We start from the raw sequence: 13,910 nt of genomic DNA, 5'->3' as shown, positions 1-13,910 counted from the left end.
CAGGACCGTTTTTTTAAAATGTCATTCATGTAGAAAGAACGCGCAATCACTCAAAAAAGCATTCGTTCAATTACAGCAGTCCACATAAGATTAACTTACGCACGCACTCTTTCATGCATTTCTTCATACTGGGGAACAGATTGTTTCCTCCGGCGCAAACTCCGGGTGTCAACATCTTGCAGGTGTTGCCTTGAGCATCATAATACCAAGCCTCTGTCAACGGGTGACAAACGCCAACAAATGGGGGCTTCGTGCAGGTTTTCGCGCTCTTTTCACTGAGACCTGAAAAATAATGCATACGTACATACTCGTTGACGACGATAACACTCGCTTTCAGGATTCGACTTGCCAACTGCTCAATCATATTTCGAAAAAGAAGCGTCGTGCCAAAGAAAAAGTTAGCCGGGTTTTCATAGTGCACAAGCTGGTCATACTGCGATCGGTGGAGCTGAATGCTTAAAAAAGAAAGAGAAGTATGTGTCTGACCAGTTATAAGTGGAGAATTGCTTGCACACAACCGCTATATTGAATATTGGCAAAGTATTACAACAGCATATTCATTTGCAGAGACAGATACCTGCAATAACTTCAGATTAATATGGAGTGCAATAAATGCCATATGATACAATCAATCACTGAATGCGGTGATGACGGTAGGAAGATGGCAGGAATACATGGTAAGAAAGGAAGGTTAGCCAATCCTCAGACCGGCTGGCTATCTTGTGCTCGGGAAAGAGAGTAAGGGGAATAAAGGAGGATTGAAAGATAACAGGAAATAGATGTTACAAAAAAAAGCAAAAAGGGAAAAACAAAGGGTAAAAAGGAAACGAGAATAGGGCACTGCTTAAACTCTGTCTCTAAGACCAGTTCTCTACAACAAGCCGAACAACGCCTTCAAAGCCTCCTGTGCTGTGCATGGTCTCGGCCAGTGTCCCAGGATCCCTTTCTACGACAAAGTGCGTTTGTCAAGACAATCTAACACTCGTGCAAGTTTTTCCTGGGCGCACTAAAGCGGGACACTATGCGAGAAGGTGGGTGGTTAGTTCCTTGCACCCACAGTTATATCATGTACGGCTGCTGGTTATCGCGATCCGAAATGAGTAAGCATCCGTGAAGGCAATGTCAAGCCACAAGCGCCACAGAAGTGTCTTCTCAGTTCTAGAACGTCCTAACTGAAGACGTAGCCGAAGATTCGGATCCAAGTTGTGAAGGTGAGCGTTGCTAATTTCGTCGAGTTCAACTGTGAAAGTGTCAGTTCTTGTGCAAGCGAACGAAGATCTGTAGCTGCGTTTGTTCTGAATAATTGTATAGCTACACAGTGGAGGCCATCATGAGCAGGTCAGACGACCACATCTGCACGGTCATTTACGTAGATACAGCAATGGCCTGGCATCCACTGGTCGACTATGTTGTGTTTTTGTTGTACTGCCTGGTGATTTGGAAGTGTATTGTCGGCGACTGATTCTTCATTCTGTCTATGGCGAAATGCTGACAATATACACTGGACAGTGGCCTTTGAGTCGGGGAAGATTGACCATGTCTATGGTGGTTCTTGAATCAAGAATTCTAGAGCAGCACGGAGGGAGTCGAGTTCTGGGTCCATCGATGATGTAAAATGCGATGTCTTGAATTTCATGGTGACAGACTTCGCCGGAGTAACCGCTTATCCTGCTGAGCTTGAAGAAGAAACTGAACCATCTGTGTAAATATGAAGACGTCCGCTGCGTTTCTCACGATGGTACAGTAGTGTGGGTTGTTGTAGGGCTAGAAATGGCGAGTGTGTTTTCTTTCTGATTCCAAGAATGGTTATTAGGGCTTCGAAGGGATTAGGTGCCACCGTTTCAATGGTGGTCTAGATGGAGGCGGGAAGTTCGAGGGAAGCACCGAGCGATGCGAATAATATCGCCTAACGCAGAGTGTGGTCTAGAATGAGGAAGTGAGGTGAGGTCGTGTCGTGTAATGCGAGCGAAGTACCTGATGTCGTGAATATGTTTTGTGATTAGGTGATAACGCGGCATGACGATATCCGCTGCTGAAGATACTCATTTCGGAAGGTCAGGGTGTATTCTCAGAGTTTGAGCTTCAGTCGACTGGAGGACGTGTACAGGTAAGCTGTCGCGCATGAACCCGAGGAAAAATACAGTATAACGTTGAAGCATCACTGTTATGTAAGCAAACCACGATTTTTCCCGGAACCAATCGTAGCACATGGGTGATCATGGTGCGCTTCTTCTCCGTGTAGGCAATATGAGGGCCACAGGACAGGTCGTGATCTAATATTACTCCCAGTAAGCGGTGAATGTTCTGATAACTAATAGGTTGGCCATTAATTCTTATGGCGTATGGACTCATCGCCTTGCGCGTTAAGGCTACCAACGAGCACTACTCAGATGACGGCTCTAGTCCACGTCCTTGAAGGTAGTTTGACTTTACTGTAGCCACTATCTGAAGCACAACACATACGTGTAGACGCGTCGCCGCTGATGCCCAGATGAATGCGTAGTCTGCTTTTATTGACAGATTCACGCACTGTGGAACTACATCAACAAGGTTGATGAGCGCAAGGTAATATAGGGTTGGACTAAGGACTGCACCTTGCGGCATGCAGCGACAAGTGCAATGGCGCGTTTTTGTACCATCTTCTGTGTGTAGGAAGAAGGGGGGGGGGGGTTCTGCCTTTTAAGTAGCTGTAAATCAATTGTTATACACAGCCGCCAATCCAATGTTCGCCAACGCGTCCACTGCAGCTTCATACGATACATTGTCGTATGCGCCTTTTACATCCAAAAACATCGCTGAAGATAATCTCTGAAGGATTTTTGTTGCTGTACAAACGAGACTATGTGAATCACATCATCTATCGCGGACCGCGCACTTCGAAAGCCGGTCATAGCATCAATGTATACCTCCTTATGCTCCATGTACCACTCCAGGCCGAGTGACTACCATCCTCTCCATCATATTTCCAAAACAGCTGGAAAGTGCGAAGGGGCGTTAGGAGGCCAGGTCCACGGGAAATTTACCTTATTTGAGCAGAGGAACGAGCCGGGTGGCCTACCACGAGGAAGTAACCAATCCGTTTCTCAACGAGTCGTTGTATATGGTTAGAAAGAGACGCCGAGATGTCTGACCGAGGCTATTACACAGGGCCATGTAAGCGAAACTATCAGGACCACGTCATGAGGAAAGCTTGCATGCTGCGGAAGCTGCCTGAAGCTGCTCTACAGAGAACAGATTGTCCGTCCAGGAATATCTCCACAGCGGCGTGTTTTCCAGATTGCTCGAGATGAACGTGGACCCTGCTCCGGCTACTCTCGCACAGAAGCCTTCTGCTACTTCAATTTCACGACGACGTTTGTGGAGAGCAAGGCACTTGAAAGCATTTCACGACTGTGGCAAACTAGCATGATCTGTCGCGTAGGGGTAATGCGCAAGCAAACACAATTTCTTGCCACAAAATTTAAAAAGCCGCGACTCATACCCGAGTGACTTAGTTGGCTGACAAAAGTTACTGCAATAACTGTAAAATTTACTGCACTCTCAGTTGCAGGATTTTATGCAACGTAAAAGAAATATCTTTGAATGAATTCTTCTTTGTCCCATGACAGCCAAGACCCATAACAGCCCATAACATGTCCCATAACAGCGATCATTGTTTCCGTTACCTTGCATCACTCGTCGGCGCATAAACAAAATTTCATTTTATTTAGTCCATTTGCACTCGTGTTGTGAGCAAAGTTAACATCGATGATACCTTATCCCTTTACGGCTGGCTGCATGACCCAACTCACATGGTACAATGTGCCTGATTCGATTGCTCCCAATCCTACTCCAGTTGATTTTGACTGGCTTTGAGCCAAAGTAGGAATTACGCTGTGAGAACTTTCTACAAGCAAGTGCGCGCACAAATACTCTGGAAATCAAAGAGCCAGGCTTTCGGCATCACCAGACATTCTTGTGTTGGTGACAAAGCAACGGCTTGCCCCGTTTGTGACTTTTGCGTGTTGAACACGCGTCACCAGATGTCTTGAGAGCATTGGAAAAAAAATAACTGCCTTCGTTCTACCCAGTTAACTAGGATGTACAGCTAAACTGGTTGTGGAAGTGTCCTCTTACATACATCAGCTAAAATGGCAGTAGCTCCGGAGGCTCTTGCGCCGAAGTGGGAAGCCGCTCTGCGAAGCTCTAACCTCAAGACACATTAGTGGGCAGTCGGCGGGCCGGACAGGCGGCGACGAAGCAAGGCCTCGAAGTCTCCTCTTGGGAGACCTGGGAGAGCTAACACGAACATTTAATAACGAAAATGTTAACAAATTTAAGAACGCGTGCTTAAATGTTCGTTAGACAACGCCTAGTCCACAGAAGAGCGCGTTCTTAAATTCATTGTTAGTTTCGTTATTAAATGTCCCTGCAAGTTGATCCTGAGTCCGCGTCGTTAAACTTTGCCGGACTCACAATAAGGTTGTTTCTATCCATTCAGCTAAGCTGGTGCGGACGCAAGAGATGTACCGCCACCAGAAGCAAGGTACGTCACCCGCGAACGCATGTGCTCGGAAGTTCAGCTGTCATCCTCGTGCTTCTTGGCCGTCTGCCAAGTGCAAGTACATTATTGAACTAAATTATTGTTTACAAGTAAACTGCGCCAGAACATGCGTAAACTAGGAGTTACACACAACCTGCCGACATGATAGCCTCGGAGTCTTATGCGAATATACGAGAAAACATCATTCTGCCACGGGGAAAGGGAAAGACAAGGTAGTTTGAGGTCTTTCTGAGCGGCCGCGGCCGTTAAGTGGCGGCTCCGTAAGCACTGCATACATCTTCATTTTTGTAGGTAATCCGCGTAGCGCAAATGCCTTATGGATGCCGTTGAATTTCTCAAAGTAGTATGCGTCGGAAAATATGCGTCGGAAAACTAGCACACAAACAGACATGATAGCAGCGCATTGTAATTCCAATATTTGAGAAAACATAACTCTGCTACGCGGAGTCCCGAACCCAGAGCATTCCAGTTTCCCTTTGTTTTAGGGTCTCCGGCTGGCGCAATTGCGCTATTGAGCTAATTGAATTTCTGGAAGTAAAATATGCCAGAGAATTCGTAAAGTACAATATACGCACAATTTACCGAAATGATAGCATCGAATTGTAATTCAGATATGCGAGAAAACATACCACGGAGCCGTTTTCCAGCTGCCATGTTTTGGCAAAGCACGCCACTAAAACGACCGACCAACTAGCGGCTGAGAGCTTCTCTGTAAAACAACCTGGACTTGCATGCCTGTGAGTTATCTCTGTTAGAAAATTGGCTTGCGAGAACGCCGTTTTTGGAACATAAAATCCTGATGGCACAATTCTGTGCACTGAAATAAGCAGACAAAACTTCGTTCTCCGCGAAGGGGTGGCAGCATACAGCGTGCAATCGAAAACGCAAGGTTAGAACTATTGGCCAGCTATATCATCTCATAATACAGTTCTCTACAGACGCACCACTGAAGGGCTCTTCCGTGCTGTGAGAAAACTTGTTCATCTTCATTTCTTACGAAATATAATGTTTAGAAGAAACACGCGTGTGTGAAAAACTTGAAAGTAGGCGAATCATAATCTCTTTCTCTAATAGCTCTTATCATCCTTGCATGCCACATGTTATGTGCTGTGGAATTTTATGTATCTTTATCGCAGCAAGCTTGTAGGTTTTTGTCGAGTACAGATATGGCAGCGAAAACAAAAGCCCAGTCTCACACTTGTTCTAAGGCTACTACCAAAACGTCCATTTCAATTCAAGGGCGGCATCTGTCTGCATAGGCTATATCAATATGGCATATTTCGCTGGTTCAATACTCTTATTATTACGTCTCCAGTCTCTGCTTTACTGTATTACACAAATCATTAGGATTCTTTCTTGTTGTGAAAAGACGCCCCTATAAGATTCTGCTTAGCGGCTAGATAATCCTAAGTTTGAATTGCCGGAAAAGCAAAGACCAACGGTAGTACTGAAATGGTGCATGATGCCATTAATTTTCATAAGATTCGGTTTGAAGATAATTCCTTCATTTTAAGGGAATTTTCACTGAACGAACACCTCGAGAAACTGCTGATATACTATGTGTTTAGGGCAACACGCAAACCTCTATTGTTTCAAAACGTAAAGTACGCCCCATGTAAAAAGTTCCCTAGAAAACGCGCACTTGATCGCTCGGAAAAGTGCACACTGCAAAAACGAGAAGTCCGGAAGTTTCTTGGGGACGTATGCTCACTACATTCGTGGCCGCTGCGCAACCGATGACAGAGCATCAAATAAGAAAAATGGGAAAAATATTATTATACCTTTCGTGTCATATTGACTGTAGCAAACGCTGAGCACTGAAACAGAAATGTACGATCACTGAAATACAATCACAATCATTACTACAAAATCTGTGTCACATACTTATTCGCCTCCCAGCTTTCTGTAGTGTTGTAATATCCACAAGAACCAAAACGGCAGTTTCTCTTAAGCACCACGCATGCATAAGGTCCCAGGTTACAAAAATTGAAACTTTCATACTTCATACATGCCGTTTTGTTTTACAGAGCATATAAAAATAAACGTTAGTGCGCACATAGTGAAGTGATAGTATGGGCAGAAAAAATATGAAGGAATTAGGCTGAGTAAAGTTTTTGATGGCAGCCTACGTTGAGCCTACTTCGGAAAAATCCTATTCTTACTTAAACCTTAAATCTCGCTTAAATATCCCTTAAATCTCCCTTAAATCTTACTTACTTAAAATCTTGTTCTCTTAATGAAGGCGTTTGAGACTAAGTTGAGGGAAAATTTCGCAAAACACAAAATGGTAAATACATGCTACGCACAGTACGGAGTACAAGCACATATTAAATCCAACCCAAAGTGCTTAGCTCAGTGTGGTGTTCCTAAAGCTACACCTATCATTGCTTTACTCAGTAAGGTCTGGTTGCGGGAGGTAATTTGCCCTCAGCTGTTCCTCTCTAAGCAAATCAAAGCACAGAAAACGGTTTCCTTTGCATGCACTGTACTAAGTTTGGCGATGTTTGTGGAATCTAGAAGAATCGATCAAAACCTTTCAGCTCTAGTGAGTATAGTATTAAAGTCAATTGCTTTTCCATGCGCTTTTGCGCATTTTCATAGACAGTGAACGACGCTCAGAGCTTAGGAGTCAGAGGTTGTCAGTGCTCAAGAAAGTGCTCTCATTGAACCGAGTTACGCCGCCTATTCGTCGGCGAACGTGAACAGATTAAGCTTCGGTAATTTCTACAAATATTAAGCGGTCACAGCTAGTCCTTTTTTTTTTGCTGCAGTGGAGCAAATTAGCCTTCTCTTTTAGTGGCAAAACAAAACATTATAGTGACCACTGTTTCTTTATACATACATAAATATATACAGAAAACCCGTGGCAAAACCTTTGTTTTACATGTTACAAGAGACCAACTAAGAAACACATCAAGGACAGGATAGCGGAATTACTTGTACTTATTAATACAATTACAGAAATGACAAAAGGAAACCTATGGCCCGATAACTTATCAGTCATGTCATAAGAAGACGACAAACACAGACACCAAGGCCAGTGTAGAAGAAATAATTGTATTGTTTTTTCGCCCAGTTCGATTTCAATTTATTTATAATTTCTTTCATTCAATTATTAAGTGCAAGTAACTTCCCCTATGCGGTCCTTGGTGTCTGTTTGTTGGCTGCTTATGGTATTAAAAATAAGATAACCGCGCGCTCTGTTTTCTTTCTTCTAGTTCATTACATAACGAGGCCTCGAATCTGGAAGCATGGTGCCTTCAGGTAGTACGTGTGAGATTACTAACCAGTTGCCTTCAGTGAAAAAGATTACGCGCACGTAATGCCAGCGGCAGAAATGATGTGTTGCAACCGCAGGGATGGCCGTTAGTGGCTGGCTAACATTTCCATCTTTTGTTCCAGTAGACAAACATAAATACCATAAAAGTGCATGGCAAAACCGAGTCGCCGCAGCTAAGTTGGTAAGACCATGGCATGCTTAATTCAGTGACGTGGGTTCGTGACGCAGCTGCGGCGAGTTGTTCTTTCTTGCGGTTTCGTTTCCATTCATTGAAGAGTATTTAAAACAAATTATAGGTACAAGTAATTTCCGCTGTGTTGTCCTTCGTGTCATTCTTGTGGGCTTTTTATGATATGACCAGTAAATTTTCGGTCCCCCGGTTTCCTTTCTTTTCCTTCGTTTTACATGCGTAGAAATGATGATCTGCCATTTCCTAAGGGTTTTTTCATATATATTTACAGATATTGATGGCTTTAATAAAAACATGTTCCCTACAATGAGCAGAAATAAGCGTTCCACTTCCGACGCGCTAGCCCTGAACGGTATGCGTTAGCATACCCAGGACTATTCTTGTACACAAATTCCCAAGAAAGTGGCTGGAGAGAGGGTGCTGCGGTTAGTAATTAGGTGAAGTGCAGCACGCGTCCCGTAGTGGATGCGGTCTCGCTCCTGACCTGCGGCAAGTTATCTGTTCATCCGTTTTCATTTCCGTTTGTTTACCTGATTATTTTAACGTTTAAGCTACACATAACATTGCACTTACTTTTTGTTTTGTTAGACTTCATATCCTTGCATTTCGTTTGCTCGCGATTAGGAAAAATCTAGCCTCTCGGATCTCTTGATTCTCGCCGATTGCAAGTATGCATGCAGAAGAAAGTGAGAACGTACCGTGCGCATAGACTACGCAGAAGAAAACAGGAATGTCGGTGAAAGGCTTCATTGCTACGCATCTGATGCAGTATGGGGAAGATCACAGTCGCGCCGAAGGCCACGTTGCAGCCTACGCTATCTTGTCCACATTTATATAGAGCCATTGTCAAGCTAACACTAGCTTATCGATCACCGCGTAGATCTTTCTGAAATTTTAAGAAAACATGTTTGTCACGCTGAAACGTCCGCGCTGACTCTCGGATCAGATGTTATCTCTGAGTAATGCGTGGCGGTCGAATGACGTTGTATCACAGCCACTTGTGTATAAGCGACAGCATTGCTTTGCGGTGCTGCCATTTCTCTCCAACTGTTTACTCCCTGTCTTACCAATTTCTAATGTGTCAGGAAAAATTGACGCTTGTTTATTGTGTTTGTGCAAAACATTGAACAGCACTCATGCGCAAAAGCTTGAATCTTGCTTATCAGCCATAAGGATACCAAGGCACATGTGTTCATATTTCTTTAATGTCCGCTACGTAATGACACAACCTGGTTGATTGAATTACGCTCCTGCATCCTCAGGGTAGTAGCAGGGGATAGCTGGCTGAGGGAATTAATAGATTACGGATGCCAACACGGCGGTACGTTGCCCGTTTTTGTCGCAATACGTGAACGTGTTTTACATATTAGGTTTACCGTGTGCTCGAGCTACTTTAACCGACATTATCAGCCGGTGAGTCTTACTGACCATTTGTTTTACGCTGTCGTTGATCATGTTTCAGTACGTACATGCCCACGTACACACTATCAGGATTTTTCGATCGTGTGTGTTTTTGTCGGTGCTCCTCATAGAGGGCATATTAATGGAGAGAAATAAGCCTCCTAGCGACCACTTAGCTCATGTTTAGTCGTCGCCACTGAGTACCGAATAAAGGCCCCTTTGAAAGACGACGATAACGCATAAATATGTTTTATTTTTTAAAATTCAGCGATGCAAGCAGTGAAACTTAGTTTGGCTGAGTATCTAGATATTTATTCTATACGGTTTCAATACGCCATTTAATTATGCAATCAGTTATATTGCCTTGATCACCAGGCAAGATTGAAGAAAAACTACGCACGTCTTTTCAAACACTGGTAGAGCGGCAACAAGAGAAGAAAATAACTTCGCTTAGTGCAACATACGATAAAGAAATATGAACGCTGTCACAACCAGAAGCTTTATCACGAAGTAATACTCAGCCAAACGAAAATGTGACAAATTAAAATGTCTCACAGCGCACTACATTCAAATAAGCCTCAGCCCGTGGTATGCAAATGATGCACCCACACGATTTTAGCAGCCACCCACAATTGCACCTGCTCTCATGCAGATCACTCTGTAGAATTTTAAAAAACGGAAGATATTTGTTTTTTAACTATGTTTATACCTCTTCTCTTCAGCGTGTTTCCTAGAAGTAAAATCTTAGTGTTTTTTTCTCACATGCTGTTCCCTTATACACAAAACACCAACAACGTTTAAGCGAGAAGTCCTGAACAATAAACTTGCCTTCGAGGTTCATGGCTTCACAATAAAAATGCTGGTGATTGTTTCAGCTTAAAATTAAAGAAGCTGAAAGCTACGAAGAAGATACAAGGAATCTCCGAATCGTGACACTTATTCTGCAATGTAGTATAAAAAAAGGAAAGTTGGAAGTCTCAGTTTACCCGGAAAAACGAATAATTGATAGACAAAATAAAGCAGTGTACGAGTGCACGAAGTTAGGTTTATATTTAACCCGGCTCTATGGATTGCAGCAAACCTTCTATTATTATATTAAACACAAACATAGTGTCACGCGCTCACGCGTAAACACGAAACGATCTCGCTTGATGACCGCGAAGACTCGCTGTCACAACACACTGGGAGAAGAGAGCGATCAAAGGGGAGCGGGCACTTTGGGCTACCTGGCTATTCAGTGCGTTTCCGAAACTTGGCACTGGACAAACCGCAATCTAGGTGACCGTTGAGACAGCGAACCCGAAGCGCCCACCTATTTCCACTGGTGCAGCTTTTGCATCCGCTAAGATTACCTCTAGCACGGGGGCGGGGCAACTGTATGCTTTCAGTCAACAAAAAATAAGGGGGGGGGCAGGTGAGCGTGGGTGTCCTTATCTCATTCGCCCGTGGATGCGCATGACTGCCCGCGCGGCTAAGAGCATAAGAAGCGCGCGTGCCCGATCTTGGCAGTCGTCTGCGGTTGGTACGAAGAACCAGTGAGTTAAAATGGTGCTGGTGGCTTCGTGTGTGCTGTATTCCCGCACGCCTAGAGATTAAGTTCACGAAATCTCGACTTTTGGAGACGCGCTGAAGCAAGAGGCCGCCCCGAGCGTTCTACCGCTCCTGCCTGTGCTCTTCATCAAGCTAGCGTTTTAACAGATTGCCTGCGCGTTCATGCATTGATATTAGCTCAGGTTTCGCTGTGTACGCTTGACACATTGCTTGTTAAGGCCTTTGTGACACGCGCGAACTATGACCGAAAGGCCAAGACATATTGAAGGACCTGCCATTAACAAGGTTCGCTGCCTGCGACGGAATAAACTTGACCTGCTTTCGCTTCTCTGCGGCCTCTGTGCTGTCTTCTACTGGATGCACGGAAAACGTTGAGATGACGGAAGTTCCTTCTTGGCATGTAGGAAATAATTAGTACCTTAGATGAGCTGACCTCGTTCCTTCCTGTATATACCAGAATACCGTGGAGCAACCCATGTCGTCTATCAGTTGAAAGAAGCCGAATATAAATCTTAGGCGTTAATAATATTTGGGGTTTTACGTGCCAAAACCACTTTCTGATTATGAGGCACGCCGTAGTGGAGGACTCCGGAAATTTTGACCACCTGGGGTTCTTTAACGTGCACCTAAATCTAAGCACACGGGTGTTTTCGCATTTCGCCCCCATCGAAATGCGGCCGCCGCGGCCGGGATTCGATCCCGCGACCTCGTGCTCAGCAGCCCAACACCATAGCCACTGAGCAACCACGGCGGGTCAATCTTAGGCGTTAGTGTACTGCAATTTATGTGACCCTGAAAAGTACGAACCTTATTTCGTATAGTTGTGAGTTATTGGGGTGTTGGTAATAATCTTCGACTTTCGGGGGAAACTGTGACTTTCACAAACTTAGCGCCTCCTGCCTGTGGTGGAGCTTCGTTAGCCATCGTTCCTCCAGGCAACAAACACAGGGTAAGCCTTGGATGAATGAGTTTAGTCTTAGCAAATACTTCCGAGCGTTGGCTCAGAATGTATTAACAGCATTGTAGGTTTTATAACCTGAGGAATGGCTAATAATAGTAAATCACCATCACCAATTTAAAGTGCTTTCACATAAAACTTATTCTACGTTAATATAGACATCAAGTTCAAGAAGATAATAAAATCCTGCTCTGCGGAAAATTCAATGCTGGAGGAGTTATAACAGTGAGTTTTCTTGGATCGGCGTGCAGAACTTTTGTCAGGATACGAAATATTCTGTGATTTTTTTAGAGATACTTCCGCGTAGGCAGCAATTAGGTTGTTTCAAAGAATGACAGGAGAACGGTACACAGCCAAATGTTTTGTGTGGGAGCATTTATAAAGCCCACATTCCTGAACGCAACAAGGAATTTAAGGAAGCGAGCAGCAAGCATAGAAAGCATAAACGCTAGTTAGCCCACACTGGACGATTGAATCTTGTAGGAATCATAATATATCGCAGAAAAGTATCCGACGTCGACAAAAACACCACATAACAATTTTCATAAATGTGAGCGTCAGCGAAGCTAAAGCAGTTGACTTTTACCTGAGATAATTATGACTGCATGAAATTGCACAAATTCTCAAGCATCCCATCACGGTAAGTTAGGCAACCACGCTCTATTTTTGAAGCCTGCTGCCTGATGGATATAACGTCAGTCAGTGCCAGGGCCAGATGCTCAGACGCCATTTTTTCCTTAGACGAAAAGTGCTTCAGTTTTTTGTCTTGAAAAACAAGCTAGTAATCGTTCCAAGTGTGTTACTCAACAAAGCCCTGTAGCCAACGTTGCCCTGTTGCAGCTTGTGAACCATTTCCATACGCAAAATTTTCAAACATTACCGTCGGCAGCACATGTAACCTCATTGGTCTAAGAGCGAACGAAGCGATCATATTCAGGAGCTGTTACTTGGCTCGCTGTCCACCGCATGCAAGGGTGTAAGTCTTTGCACTGAGCTTGTTTAGGTAGGAGCCTGAAATAACGTTTCACAAAAGCAGATTTTTCGTTTCAGAGATGTGATTTATATAGGCTTCTAAACACAGAAGGCTCTGCCAGTCTTCATAACGAGCTAAAGTAGGAACCGCCAGCTTAGTGCACGAACGTTCTTTTTTTTTCACTTCAGTGCACTATGTAAAATTGGGACAAAGCATTTTATATTATTGGAAGCAAAAAGAAAGGTAGATTGCGTTTGATCTCAAATATTTTGTGAAAGAAAAGATTTTTACACCTGTAGGCGTGCCACATATTGTTGTTTGGTTTAAGACAAATAGGAATACTCGGTTGGGTGTTATTTGGATAATCGGACTGATTTGCAGACAGATGCACTGAGTACAATTAAACATTTTTCGATCGCCTAAATCTCTCTGACTTGGGAGATTTTCGTAGATGTCTGTGCACGTTACGAAATTCTTCAGAACGCACATAAACATTTTACAACGTTTTGTTTCAGGTATGCAATCCAACGAGAGTATAGATTCGGTTGGTTTTCTAGGTGCGTCACTTTTTCAGCAATGATGACCTGTTCTGTGGTACTAAACTATGGAGATCCAATCCACATGCTGGAAAATATGTAAAGCGAAGCTTTAGTAAAGTGGGTATGTAAATTATTTACAATCTACGGTTATGCACACATTTGAGTTTACTTTCATTATATGAAACGTGTACTCTCATGGAATATGTGTGTTTACACACAGCTCACATCATTCTTCTCATGCAATTTTTATCTTTATGCACTCCATCATTCACAAGCTATGACGAAACTGAAACTCCAAATCAAGCGGATCAACACTATCAGATGCATTAAATAAAGAAACTCGCTTAGTAATAAATCAATATAGAAAGACAACACCGTCTATGCAAAACAAATTACGAGTATCAAGCAACGTTTTGGGATTCGGTACCACTTGAGTCGCAGTAGAACAAATGAATTCTGGAGGATTAGCCAAGAA

The sequence above is a fragment of the Dermacentor variabilis genome, chromosome 7 (assembly GCF_050947875.1).
Source record: "Dermacentor variabilis isolate Ectoservices chromosome 7, ASM5094787v1, whole genome shotgun sequence".
Lineage (NCBI taxonomy): Eukaryota > Metazoa > Arthropoda > Arachnida > Ixodida > Ixodidae > Dermacentor > Dermacentor variabilis.
This window is presented reverse-complemented; position numbering follows the sequence as displayed.